Below are 15185 nucleotides of genomic sequence, written 5' to 3' on the forward strand. Positions count from 1 at the left end.
GGGTTTTGGGATGTTGGCAAAATCGAGCAGAGGATTTAAAGACCTCACCATATGGTCGACATAACTCTGCTGGGCATTTGACTCTCTATGTTCTGATCTCTATATTCTGAGAGTTTATAGGCAAAATGATCCATCAAATATCTGAGAAAGTATGTCTCCTCCTAAACAAAAAGAACGTCTTTCCTCCACACATGCCATTTTTATTTCTGTCTTTACGCCGTTTTGCTGCCATCGTTTCTTCATTCTGTCAGCTGCTGTCCTTGATTGCACTCTCATTTTCTTTTTTCTTGGGTCAGATTATTGCTTCTGAAATCAGTACCTTTATTAGACTGTCCAAAAAAGTGATATCATCATAGAAAGCTTGTCATTGTCTGCTTGACAAATCACTGCTTATTTCTTAAAACCTGCTGAAGAAGTTCCCGTCTTTGACATTTTCAAATGAGTCTACAGAAACTATCAATAGATGAGTGAATAAATCCAGGTTGTTATTGATTGACTGGACAGTTTCCTAGGATTACATAAGAAACTATTTTATGATATTAGCCCTGCTATTTAACAGGACAGTGTTGAAATCTATTAAATATGCCACAGGACATGGTACTCCTAATAGGCTTTGCACTCAAAAGGCCACAGCTGTTGCCCCACCTGTCTCTTGTCAGCACTCAAAAGGTTAGGCATATTGAAACTGTAACCCTCTTTTCTACAAATGTCTGTGCGTTTTGGTCTTTTTTTTTTATTATGAAACAGCAATCGCAGAGCTCGCATGATTGATGAAAGCAGCTCAGAGATCATGTGAACTCGATTGGTTCTCCTTTTTAAAGTTAAAATTCATTAGGTTTTGGAATGAAAGCTGTGTGGGAAATGCAAAGGGGGCCTTGTTTGGGTCTTTTTTTTTTTTTTTTCTCCCCTCCTGCACATTTTGTGTAAAGATGTGAATACCTCATCAGTCATCAGCAATCATGAATAACACTGCAATAAAGAAAACAAATGTGCAGACTCATTCACCCCCAGACAGGAGAGGAGACAAACTGTGTAACAAAGAGGGATGGTATTTTGCTTTGTGGGTGATGTTAGTGCAGCACTGTGTCCTTTTTCTCTTTTCATTGTCATGTTCTCTTCTCCCTCTCTGCCTCTTTTCTCTTCCTCCAGGACATATTACATATTTTGCAAAATCTGACACTGGATTTCTAGTAAAGCTGCAGGAAACAGCTCTCAGCAGAGCTCTTACCTTTGAATTTGTTCTCATTGCTGTCAATAAATTGTGTCCTAACATAAAGGCATGGAAGACATTTTTGTTCATGTCATGTGTTTGCGTATCAGGCTTTGGTTTTGAAGGACTGCAGATGTTATGTCAATTTAATCTTGTGCCAATCATTGCCGTATATGTCGCTGAATGAGTAGAGCTCACAATAGAAGGGATATAAAGTCATTTAGGAGCAGGGCAGTAAGTAAAACAGCATATTTTTTACAGCATACGTGTAACAGAATCATCAAATATCTAAATAGGCCATTGTGGGGGAAAAAAAATAAAAAAGTTTCCTAAGACTGATAGCTCTGCATTGCTTTGGCATTTCACTCTTGAACAATGAACTCATCTTGTGTGATGATGATCCAAAACATGCAACATGTTCCAATTATGTTATCCCTCTCAAGGTAAAAATCCTTTGGTTAGTTTTGTGAATGCACAGTGCGGGAATCAGACTCATTGTATCTCACGTAGAACATTTAAAACAAAAAAAATGCTTTGATATGCACTAATCAATCTTGGATATGAGCTTATAACATCTGTCAGGGTAATTAAAACATCTTTAATAAAGGCAGACTGTTGAGATTTTTGCTATTCAAACTCTGTTAATGGTTCCAATAAAGTTTTTGGGCTATAATTAAAATTTCACTCACAAAGGAAATGGTACATTGCTCACCAAGCCCACACTTTTTGAGTTTTGCTGGTGGCAGTCATGAATTTGACAACCTACCTTTGGATAATATGTGACTGGTAGCGGGGAGAACACTGATGTAATTTGCAAAATTGCTAATTCTTTTGTTCTGTTCCCTTTTTTTTTCCCCCCCTGCATGTGCTGTTTGATGCGAACTCTGCAATCACCCTAAAAGGTAAGTGTCTGTTTCAGTTATTTATCTGTTCATCTGTCTATTCATCTATCCGTCTGGGTGTAGAGGTGGTGTGTCAATGTATGATTCATTTATTTAATATTTCTGGTATTGTGTCATGCATTGGTAAAAACAACAGAAACACAGTGAGTGGTAGCTGTGTTGTTGTTGACATTTTTATAGAACAGTGTAATTCCTGAAAAGCCTTTTCCCTCTTTCACAAGTATGCACAGTCACTGCGTGGTGCTTGTGACCCGTCATTATGACCGAACTCTCACGACATTAACCAAAAATGTGTGCAAAATAGGTTGCACAACTACTTCCAGCAAGGTTCTTCACTCAGGGAACACAGGCCTGGAAGCGACTCATGTACTGTGTGAATTTCCACTGGGACTTTCTTATATTATAACAAAAAATGTATACCCTCAGAGTAACTAGAAATACGCTGTAATTGCATGATATTTCTGCATGTGAGAGACATGCTGTTGAATTACTGCGGCAGGCAGCACTTGAGGTATTTTTTTTTAAAACAATTTTTTAATAAGGATTTTTATGGAGAATTGAGAAATGCAGCGGCCGCTACATTTAAAAGCTCTCCTTCCTCAAGAGTTGAAACCCCATTTCTTCAATAGATATTGAGGGTTCAGCCTCGCACCTGAGCTCATCATCCTCGGGCAATCCTCAGAGATGAAAAGGGTTTGTTTGCAATATTGCTTATTCAGCTGCACATAAAATATAAAATAACAGAGGCAAAACAGACTAATATCACGGAGAATTTCAGAAAAGCGTTCCTTCTTCTTGTGAGGTTGTTTTTCTCCTTAACATCCCCAATTTCTTTTTTCAAAAGGTTGAATTCTGAGGGGACAGTTTGGAAAAAACATTCTGTTGAAAGTCTCATACAAGATTCATGATATGGACATGTGTCCCGTAAACAACCTTGACAACACTAAGGAAATCATAATGCTGTTTTTGTCGGTTGGCAGTGGGCATGTATTAGCATTTAGGGAACTTCGCTGCAGTCATTTTCTGCTCCACTTAAGATACTTCTAAATTACTTTTCTAAATCATTCTCCCTAAGGGGTGGGAGAAGTGTGACATCAAAATTCTGCTGCTTTTTTTAAATTTTTTTTCAAAATTACTCACAGTGAAAGTTGACTGTGGTAAGCTGACAGTTACACTGGTGACAGGAGCCCTAAACAAAGGAATCAGCTTGCCTGTAAAACTATTTATACTTAACTTGTGCACCCAAAATGCTCTTCTTCTTCTTCTTCTTCTTTTTTTCTAGTTCTAATCTAATAAAATTTAAATCGTGTTCTGGAGAGCCACACATCAGGTTTTTATGTGGAAAAAAAAAGAGAAGATCCACTGTATTCAGTGCTCTGCTTTTAATCATATAGTAGATCATTATGTACATAGAAAGAGAAGCAAAAATAGAAAATAAATAAATAAATAAATACTACCAGAAGCAGGCTCACTCTGGTAGTTCTTAATATTTATGGCTGGTTTAATGAGAAGTTCAGCAGTCAGGCTTCATGATCAATGCTTCGCTGTTTGATAAGCACATGTCGAGGCATGCAGCAGTTCAGTGGCAGGCTTGGTGGCAGCTGTCAGTTCGTACTGAGGTTTTATGTGCGTGGTTTTAAATGGGAAATACAGTATTTCATCATGGTTCTCAGAGAAAGAACACAAGGCGCGTTATGGTGGAAATCAATTCGCTGATGTATGTAGGATATGTTGTTGGGTCTTCTTTGATCTGTACCATATAAGAGTGCTTATTAAATCCAGTGTTGACACATGCAGGTTCATAAAAAGGTACTGTACATTGCAGCCTTCTGATACTGTATTTTTACAGGAGACATCTGGCATGTGTGCCTCTTTTATGTAAGCAAACAGTATTGAGGTTAAAGGAGAGCTTTGTGGTATGTTTTAGATTCTATGTTTGAATCCATTTTTGATGAAAATCTAAAGTCACCAAATACCTACCATGTGTCGCCTCTACCTTGCTTAAATATAACGTGTAGCGAATATAAGGAATGTTTGGTTGATTGGTGTCTTTGCATATTTAATAATACTACTAATCTGAACTATTCTAAATTGTGATTGAGAGATATCTATTCCTTGGTGTTGCTGGGTTAGGCCTAGTAATTATTCAGGCTGGAAATCATAGCAATGGCAATATATGACAGGGCGTGTACACCAGTAATACATCCTCATCTTCTTCCAATATATGTTAAGTAACCAAGTTTTGGCTTTTTTTTTTTATTAAGTGATTTATACGGGGATTGCAAGTAAGTTGCTATTTTTGTAAGGATCATTTTAAAAATGGACAATACAGTGTTAAAATGTGCCTGAAAATCATTAAATCATATCTTGTTGCTTAATTATGACGTTATCACTGTGCAGTTTAGTGCATGTAATTTTTCAATTTTTCTTTATTTATGTTTGGGTTTAACCGTCTAAAAGGATGCGTTGCGGCAAATGCTGCGTTGCTTTCCTGTTAAACATAAGCATTAGGAGACAGGCAGTTTAGACCGGCTGAGGCAGATGAATTATAGTCAGTACGCTGACAGTTAATGCTTCTTACACACCTAATGCATACTGGGAGTCATCTGATATTCCACTCAATGCTGTGAATTGGCAAGTCAAAACTGTGAGACTGTCATGAATCCCATTTGGTTACTTATTGTTTAGACACTCCATCACAATCCTTACAGGGATTTTGAAAAGCTTATTCTCCCTTTATTATATTCAGTGGATATCAATCTCCCATGCTGCGGCCCAGTCTGAAGTAAAGAAATATACAGCCTATATCGCACTATAGATTCACCCGAAGGGGGTCCTGAATAGTATCCCTGTAGATTTGAGGCAGCTATTTCTTTTTTGTATGGAGGGGTCCCAAAGGGGTGGTGTATATTGAGTTTGTTTTGAAAGTGATACTTCCATTAGATGGGAGCCAGTCATCTGGTTCAGTGCTGACACTGGCAGAATGCCTGATTCAGTATCGCTCTCCAGGCAAGTGTGATGGAACGCTGCACTGTTCAGAAAGGACTTGAACATCAAATCACCCAAAACTGTGAATTATATGAATGCCTGCATTTTATACAACATGAGTGATAGCATGAAGAAATAATCGGAAGACCAGCGTTCAGCTTGCTGTTGCTGTTTTCTTAGTATGTTTACATTACATACTAAATTGTATGAAATTACCATTTACATTTAAATGTTGCTGCGCCTTAATTCGCAGTATATTTTTTAATCTTTTGAGCACAACTAACACCCCATCTCCACTAGTCTGTGCTGTAGAAGAGAAGTAAAGCCTGAATCAGGTTCCAGCTGTCTGTCCCTCTTTGATATAATAATCAGGGTGCATGATGTGGTGTTTAAGCCAGGGAATAAACACATTAATAAACATTATGCCATAATAACAAATTCAAAGGTGCTTATTGCTTTGAGTCAGACTCTAATTAAAATCCCTTTTTGTCAGTGTTTTGCATCCCTTATTTTGAATTTCTGACCTTTTTCCCCTCTGGCAGCCAGTCACTCTCCTGATTTGTGCTCTGAACTAGTGCATTATAAAAATAGATTAAGCCGTGGTCTTTGTGTTGTTGATTTGCATTGCATATATAATGGATTAGTTAAACTGAATGGAGTCCTCGTGGTCTCTTATGGCCAATCTGATCGGTCTGGCCATTCAGGCAGAGCCCTCCCTTTGCAAAGTTAGTACAGACCAAATTGGCACATTATGCCAAATACAAGCTTGTTTAGTGCAGTCCTTGTAACTTCAATGGATTTTATTCAACCCAAAATAACTGGCTTATGCAAATTGTATATCCACATTCACAAAAGATATAAAGCAAATTACTGAAGGGTTGTTATAGAAACAAACAAGTGAATGCATCAATTTATTCATTAATGAAAACTCATGCAGTGATGACCGTCGAGATTGAAAGTACAAAAAAAAAAAAAAAAGCTCATACCATCCAGCTCTGTGACTATGTCAGCTATGAATCATGCTCAAGGTCTGCACCACAATTTCATAAGAGCTACTGTACCTCTACAGCCTTCTCTCTTAATTCCGCTCTTAAAAAAAGGAGCCACTGTAAATTTGACGTGTTCTGAGTCAGCGCAAAAGAAAAGCTATGAAACAAAAAGAAGGAGAACGCGCCTGTTCACGACCCTTTCCACAAACTCTGAAGATTTCTCTTCCGTCAGACGTCTGTAATAGGTGCAATAACCCAAAAAGATGGAAAATATAAATTTCAATCATGAGGCTTTCAGAGTTTCATACAAGTTGTGCTGTGGACCACATATCATTTTACAATAACATTTTTTTTTTTTTTTTGGTCTTAAAAAAATAGTACAAATTATTTAATAACTATAATATATTATCTGTGTACTGATCTGCAAACTGTGTCACCGTTTCACCTTCTGTTGTGAGCACAAAGGTGGTTACTTCAGGTCTTTATGTAGAAGCATTTCAGATAGTTGTTGTTTTTTTTTTGGTACAAATCAGGGGATTCATTACTGTATTCTGCAGTTATGTTTCTTCTTCAGACAGAGATCAGGGAATACAGATATACATGAGCATTACTGTATATCTATGCATCTTGTTAAAAATATGGATGTTCACAAGCAGGATGGGGCATTCATTTTGGTGCAAAAATGCAACAACAGATATAAAAACATTTGGCATATTTTATGGCACTCAGCAAGTTGTTTTATATTATCTTATGGTGTAATCTTTGTCCCACTTCCTGGGAAATATGTTACTGAAAATCTAGGGGAAAATTACCTACTTCTACTAATGTATGCAATTTGTTTAATGTCAGTCCTTCATGTTCTCTGGAGTCGGCAGTAGGCAGGTGCTGATCCAAAACTCTGTTAAAACTCAGCTAAAGCATGATATCTGCCAACAGCCTTGTGTGGACGTACTTTGAAAGAATAAACAATGCAAAGTGTGTGCTCTGTTAATGAGTGATAAAATGTGCCAGAGGTCCAACAAGTGGTTTGCAGCGACATTTGGAATCTCAGCATGACTAAAATTGAAAGTGAAAGCCCACCAAAGCGTGCGAGAATGCAGGACTTGATTCATACCTTATCCAGAATGCTTCCCTTTGCGAAATACTGGCAGAGATGGCACCGTGTGACAGGTTTACATTCAGCAATATGGCGAAACGCGCTTATCTCCGTGCACCACTGAAGAAAGACGGCCGTTATCTCCCGAGGAATCCATCCAAAATCTCACAAACGGATAAGCCAGAGACGTTATAGGACTTGATGACACGTGGTGCGGTGTTCTTTTGCCTAAATGATTATTAACACAATTATACACTGAAGTATGGGAACCCATGAGTTTATGCATGACTTTCCTTGTTGTATTTTGTATTGTGTTAAATTCGACCAGTGCATTTTGATAGTAGCTGAGGTTGTACCTTCAACACAAGCTAGTTTCCCAGGATTTCCAGGACAGAATGATTCTACTCCTGGGATAGAAAAGACATATTTTTGGGGAAGAAATCCCTAGTGGACAAACTGACCCTATGTGCGATTTGTTTCTGTGCATGTTTGTGTCAACTCAATAGAATACGTACTTCTGCTATTTTTTCCCTCTTGTCTCTTTAATTCCCAAAGAACTGGGATAGGAGCACATTTTTGCTCAAGTTGAAGCATTTTGAACTTGTACGATGTCTCCGTATCAGGTTGGGCAACTCAGACTAAATTCATATCTAATCTAATCTCATCTTTCCATGTTTTATTCTGCATTTTACATCAACAAAGCCTGCAATTCTGCCAATTCTGTCTGAGAAACACAGAACTTCTTTCTTCCTACTAATCTGCCAATCTATGTCCAAAGCATTGTACAAATGTTCAAGCAAAAAATAGCATTAGAAAAATGTAGGTTCTGTAATTGTAGACAATTTCAGTGCTGTACAAGTTACCCTGACCTTACAAGCATTTGCAGAAAATAGCAATTATTCACACAAAAGGTAATTTTCATGTCAAATCTATAGAGTGAGATGAACGTCTCTGTACACTGGGTTCAGGATTCATGCCCTTTTTTTTTAAAATTCTCATCTCATCGTTCTCATCAATATAGCAATGTAGGACATAATTATGTGTTTCTGAGTCTTCTGAGTTATTTTGTGTGAGCTTTGAAATTCTAGTTGTCCTTTACAGCCTTAATATAATTATTTTATTTTCATTTTTAATGCAAAACACACCAAAGCAAACAAACAAACAAAAAAAAACATATAGGTGGGTTGTCTGTGTAGAAACTGTGATAAAACCTTGGTAACACTTTATTCTTATTCCTGCTGTGACCACCTTGTTGTCCAATCTATAATTAAACTCAAACTTAAAAGCCAAGTGCTTTGCAAAATGACCCGAGGGTGATGCTGACTTTTTGTTGCACTTTAAGTGGGCATTTATTACTACATGTCTGTGTTTTCACAGCTTTCAGAACACATTTTCATAAAGGACTTCAAGGCACACTTTTTCCCTAAAAGGCTCAGAGATGAAGAAAGCCATCATGCTTATTGCATGAGAGGCACTTCTTGTTTAATTAGGGAGCTCGCCTTTATTTATTTAGTAAGCGTTCGGGGGGGAGGGGGGGGTTGCTTTTCCACACTACATGATTTCCTCTGGAAGTGATCTGTAATTAAAAAATATGTATCACACCTCTTAGGGTAAAATTATAAAGAGAAGTTGAGATCCCCTCAGCAGCCAAAATAGAACCGACTATAACCAGGGGGACAGAGCTACAGCCAACACACTTTTGCTGCTCCTCAGTTACCTGGTGCTTCAGGACCTTCCAGTTGTGGAGCTTTCTTGACGTAGTCGCTATTCCCTGTGGGAGGTTGCTTTTTTGTTCTCCTAAAAATAAGATGAGTTTAAGAAAGGTCAATTTGATAAAGTTGTAAAAGCTTTTGCCACCTTTGTCACCTCGTCAGAAGACAGGCAGAGAAACTGGATCAAATTATACGTAAGGTGAGCCATCAGTTACAGGCATATCGTAACTGATAAATGTTAAAGGTCGAGCTCACTCCTCATGCTTTCTTCTTAATGTTAGGTAATTATGCCTAAAAAAAAACACTGTCTAAAAAAAAAAAAAGGCTTTAGATTTAATTACTTCTTGGGCCGCTTGTCAGATCTCTGTTGCTATTTTAGACGACTAGACATGTTAATATGTTAATACTGTATTTTGTCGATGTGTATAATACTATTTTCTGCTTATATTTGATAGAACTGTTCCAGATCTCAATTACAAATTCAACTCCATTTACCAAAACAACCCAAATATGGTTTACCGCTGATGACTGGCTTTAGAGATGCTGATGCACTGTGAAACCTTTTAACAAAAAATAAGTCATATATCTTAACAGACTGTTTCACTCATTTTTAGACTGCATAGCACATACTGCACAAACAGCAGGAACATTCGCCTTGTTTTTTTTTTTGTTTTTTTTGCCTTTTTGGTTGATGTAATATCAGTATCCTTTGCAATTCATTCATGCTTTCGCCCCATTAGCTTTGGGGTGATTTTGGTTCTCTAAATGCAATAATGAATGTACTTGATATTCAGCAGTCTAACTACGCAGTCTTTCATATAAAAGCCTCTATGGTTACATGTTGTACTTAACTGTAGTTGTTCAAGCCACTAAAACAAGCAGCTCAAAGAAAACTGATTCTGTAGATTAGGAACTATTTCACATCACTACAAATTATGGTGTCCATTGTTCCTGTGTATTTAAAAAGAAAAAAGTACCCATTGCTTTTCTCCACTGCCACACTTGTGCCATAATGCCACACGTTTCAATCTTGTTTCAGTGCCACATGGATGTTTTACATGACCGACATATTGTCAACAAGGAGAGAAGTGAAGCCTGTGGTGCTTTTTGTCTAGTGCTAAGTGTTTTGTCTTTGTGGCACATGAAGAGCAGGCTTTGAATCGGCCTTATTAATCCGGCTGGCCTGCAGAGATGCCATGACTTCTGTGTCTTTGAAGACCAAATTATCATAATGAGCATTGTCCACTTTGCATCAGCAAGCTTTTTCAGGCCCGTGAAGTCACTGACCATTCTGCTGCATTTTGTTTTTTAATGATCAAGGTATAAGTGTTTTAAGTTTGAGTATAGATGGTATTTATTCTAATAACATATCAGCTGCTGAATTATTCTATTCAAGCCCAAAATATCCATTTGATATGTTGTCTTTAAGCTTATTTAAAGACCTTATCAGTCACAAGCATTCACAGTTTTCTGTTTAGACAGTGTCACAGGTCTTTTTTATTCGAGTTAAAAAGTCATTATTTCATATTTCTGAGTAAACTTTCCTGTCACGCCTGTGTGGGAAAGTATAATTCTGACATAATAGGATTTTGTGATTTTTTTTTTTTCTTCTTCTCATTTTCAATCCATGATTGAAATTACTTACAGACTATTGGTTTACATCCGACTAGAATCACAGGTATGCATATTTCCTACTTCTGTCACCTTCACCTAATAACAGCGCTGGCTGCAAACGCCGTGAATGACATTTCATTTACAAATACATTTTCACAGCGGTTGACAAGAGACAATAGGAACAAAGCATACGTATGTGGAATATTTCATGTCAGCATGCCCTGTACCTGACGAAGCGCTCTGCTTTAGAGGGGATTTAATGCATTACACACTGTGTGGCGGAACATCTGTGGGTGTGTGATCTGATCAGAAGTGACAAATAAAAAAAGAGCAATGTACCGACAGACGTGAGGGAATGTATCTAATTAAAACCTAAATGTAAGTTCAAAATATTGAAGGCTGTGGAGAAGAGCGTCTTATACTTTAACAACAAATGTATTCAACATTTTGAAATATACTGTATATAACATGTGTCCTTTGAAGTTGGTCATGGTGGATTGTTGAATGTCAAATACTGACAGCATGCAGACAGAACTAGTCTTTAGAAATCAATAATTTTACTAATTACTGCTTTCATTTGAATCAGCTCTACTTTGCATATTGACTTAAAAAAAATCAACTTTTCCACAAGTTGACATCAACATTACTTTTACATCATACTGGATTAAATATCTTTGAGTTTGGGACTTTTGTTTGGACATCTAATCATGTCATCTTAGACTCTCGGAAATGGCGATGGACATTTATCGCAATTCTTTTGACATTTTACGGAGCAGATGACTGACATACATTGACCATGAAGTTCCAACATTACGTGCTCAATGATTCAACCGTTCTGTAATTCCAGAAATTCCATCCGTACTATAATTCACGGACAAAGTTAGACTCCCTGTTTCATTCTTAATGAAACACACAGGGCTCAGTTACTGTCCCTTGCCAAAGTAATACATCATGTTAACTGGAGAATGAAGGAAGAATAATGGTTATGCCTGTTGCTGCCACAAATCTGGGGATTCATCAGTGAAAGGCAAGATGAATAGTTTGCCCCACCTGACTTCAAATTTCTCTGTGATGGAAACACTTTTATCCTCGAGCCTTCTCATGAGAGCCGCTTTGTATTTTTAACATCACCCTGCAATTCATGCAGCCTGATGGCACTGGTGAGCTGACGCCCGCGACCTACAACTCTCAGATGAGTTGTTCGCACCCTGCGGTAATCTATTTTTGTTTTGGGGGGGTTTATTTGGCTTTGCATTGATGTTGAACATCTCTGAAAAAGCGGCTGCATATAGAAAATAGAGAAGCCAATTTTTAAAGACACCTTAGATCCATCAGCGAACACCTCGCTGTCTGGTTGTTTAAAAAAAGGAATTATCTGTGTTATCTCTGTTATGACTTGCACAGAGTTGGAATCGCATGCATGTGTTCCTACAGCATATACACATGGACTACTTTTGAAAAATGTGGGAGTTGTAACAAAAGAGAATAACAAGTCCCATTCACCGCTGCCGTGGAAAATCTGTGTATTGACCCCAGTGTCGACAATTTAGCGTAGGTAATTATAGGAAATTACTGTAAAACCTCTCTCACAGTGACATGTTACAAATAAGCATTCATTTTACATTTAACATTTGCTGTTTAAAGCCAGAGTTAAAGAATGTTTTTCATTATGCTGGAACTTAACATTTCTAAACGAAATAACAATGGCACCAATGAACCACGGTTCAAAATGGAAGAAGTAAATAAGTTCACATGCCTCGTTTTCAGTTGAATTGTTCTTAAAGTGTTTATTGCAGCAAGATGTAGCACATATCAAGTGAAACTAGACGACTTGACCTTTGCAGCTGTGCTTGCTGCTTGTCTCTGCGATGAAGTGCCTGTGAAAAAGACCGACAAAAAAACAAAACAAACAAACCTTAAATTGACGTCAAATGTAATCTTAGTTACATACAGTTGTGCAGCCGTCTCTGCACACATTACTCTAGCTTGTATTATTCATCATTGCATAAATATGTTATATCTAGATATGTTAAAATCTATGCAATGCAATATTAACATAGCTATGCCGTGAAGATGAGTGCAGGTTAACTTTGTGCATGAGGCAGTGGTGACCCTGAGGGGCCCAGTGCAAAGTGGCCATTTGAGGGCCCTTGTTTGGCGATGGGGTACTAATCACTTATTTTAATCACATATTTTTCCCACCATCGTGGTTCAGATATTGCCAGATTTTCGATAATCTCTCCTACTCAAATATAAAAAGAAATCTCTACTGCCAGCAGTTTAATGTGAGATGTGGAAAACACTACAACTTTATAATAAAGTTGGTTTTTACCCTTCATATAGAAGATAATAAGAAAAATCTCAGAATATCGTATCAAATGTGGAAGACCCAGATGGCCTAATCGTGAAATTACCCTGAACATAAGGTTCATATTGTCCTGACTAGTTCTTCACTCTTCTGTTTACTTTTGACCATTTCACTTTGTGTGACCTTTTAGTGTGGATATCCTGGTGTAGCTTTAATCCCGTCTTGGTGACATATTTTCACCATTTTTTCACTCGTCACCATCACTTTTACATGTTTATTTTCTGAAAATTAAAACAACTGTCCCCCTGTTTCCCCCCTTCTCTTTGGCTTCACGCTTGTGTTCACTGCAATTAAGGGAAGACAACTCAGGCGTATAGATGAAGGGACTAAATATTTAATTAATAGAATCGTACATATACACACTTTTGGTGCATGCTGATGAGCTCATTCAATAAATACCAATTTTTAGTTTGAAGAGTCGGAGGCCTCGTTTGAATTAACAACGGCAAGACATGATCAACGTGGCAAGAAAGAAGCAGAGGAAGTAGCAGTAGTAGTAGTAGTAGTTCCTTTGTTTTTTAGCATTTCGATGGCATTTTAGAAAGGACAATGCTGTGTCATTTGCTTGTTATAAAACATGAATAGATAGGATTACTGTAGTTAGACATAAATTGTTGTCACCAATATCGTCTGACATGCAGTGAACCTACTGCATCCCCCTTTATGTTATCAGATCACAGTGCTTGTCTATAGCAAGCTGCACAATACAGGCAGCTGCTTATACCACATGGTTTAGCTTAACATGTTACTGTAAATCCATCTGAACACTGACTTTTACCTTCATCAGAGCAATAGGCAGATCAATAATATTGATCATTTAAATAAATATTCTAAATCTTGTCCACCTGCTGTACTTGCATACACCAAAACCATCAAACTAAAGATATATTTTTGCCTGCGTAAATGAAAGGACCAGAAAGTAGTTATGAAATACACAAAGAAGCAGCGGTAGTTGTGAAGCACACACAAAAAAGTGCATTTAGACTATTTAAGCAGCATTACTCATGGGGTCTTTAATTTCTTTGTTTTTGCTTTGTTTTTAACCATGAAGGCGAAATTGCTCTGCTTTGCTGTTTTACTTGCTGTGACACCAGGATTTGCTCATGGACAGCAATCAATGTGGAGTGTTCCAGAGCTGAAAACCCTGCAGATAAACACAATAAGACAGGCTGATGCACACTGATGGGATTACTCTGTTGTCGCCATGGTGAACATGGCCTTGTTAGATGTGACCTTCTCTTGTGCCAGAACAAAGGCCTTCAGAGATTATAAGACATTGGTGTGTGCTACTTAGTTTTTTTTTGTTTTTTTTTTTTTTTTTTTTTACCCTGTCACTGTATTTTGAAACAATTTCCCTGTGAGCCAAGACATCACCGAGATAAAATCATCATCTTTTGTCAGGTTTTAGGTTCAGCGTTTGTACTGATGCCATCCTTTCCTCCTTGTTGAATTTTGGCCACTGCGTGTGGCAATGTGTGGTTTGGTTGTGTCGTGGAAGAGGGAATTGTACTTCTGTTGTAGAGATGTGAAGTTTGATAACCAGGAGCCAACAAAACTGGCATCAAAGCAGCAACCAGTCAGATATGGCCGCTGACCTTCCACTGCAAATATTTTATTTATTTATTTTTTTCCTGTCACTCTTTTTGCAACTAGAAAGGAATATCATCGCTTCATGCAAAATTCAGCTCCAGCTCATCCACTATAGACAGCCTATGGTTGTGAATCGTTACCTTTGTGTGGGAAGCACCTTTGTTCAAGAGTTGTCAGGAACACAGTGATCATTTTAACAGGTCTATAGCTTTAACCCGGAGCATCTTTCAATTATACCTGAAATCCATGGATAGCGTCGGGGCTCGCAGTCAGTTCTCCATCCGTCAGAGTGTGGATGATTCCCTCCACACTCACATCGCAGCTTACTTGGATGTGATTCTCATGAATTGCCCATAGTTATGGGTAGAAGTTGGTTGGGTTACTATTTTTGTCCACGATGTGTCCAACTTGTGAGCTGCTCTGGTTCTTTCTGACAATGTAGTTAGTGCAGAAAGCTTGTAATCCCTCATAAGTGATTTAAAAGAAGCAGCCACATTCATCAGATGTCATTTTCAGCCACTCGCCTATGCATTTTGATGAATCTCCAATTGCATGGAGACCGTATTTCCCAAACTGTGATTTATTAAGTATCTTTCAATCATCTGACAAACTGCATCGAACTGCCTCTTTGGCAAGGTAGAGCTGTCCCCATTACCTTAAAATGTCGGCTCTTCCAGGTCGTCTTCCACACTCAAAGTCAACAACACACATCGCGT

At 37.9% G+C, this 15185-nt stretch overlaps 1 protein-coding gene across 1 annotated transcript in view; it reads left to right on the forward strand.

Annotated features, from left to right (window-relative positions):
- Nucleotides 1-15185, forward strand: part of ctnna2 (catenin (cadherin-associated protein), alpha 2) — a 322230-nt gene that overhangs the window by 117605 nt on the left and 189440 nt on the right. The window lies entirely within an intron of this gene.

The sequence above is a fragment of the Stegastes partitus genome, unplaced genomic scaffold (genome assembly GCF_000690725.1).
Source record: "Stegastes partitus isolate 25-593 unplaced genomic scaffold, Stegastes_partitus-1.0.2 Scaffold29, whole genome shotgun sequence".
Classification (NCBI taxonomy): domain Eukaryota; kingdom Metazoa; phylum Chordata; class Actinopteri; family Pomacentridae; genus Stegastes; species Stegastes partitus.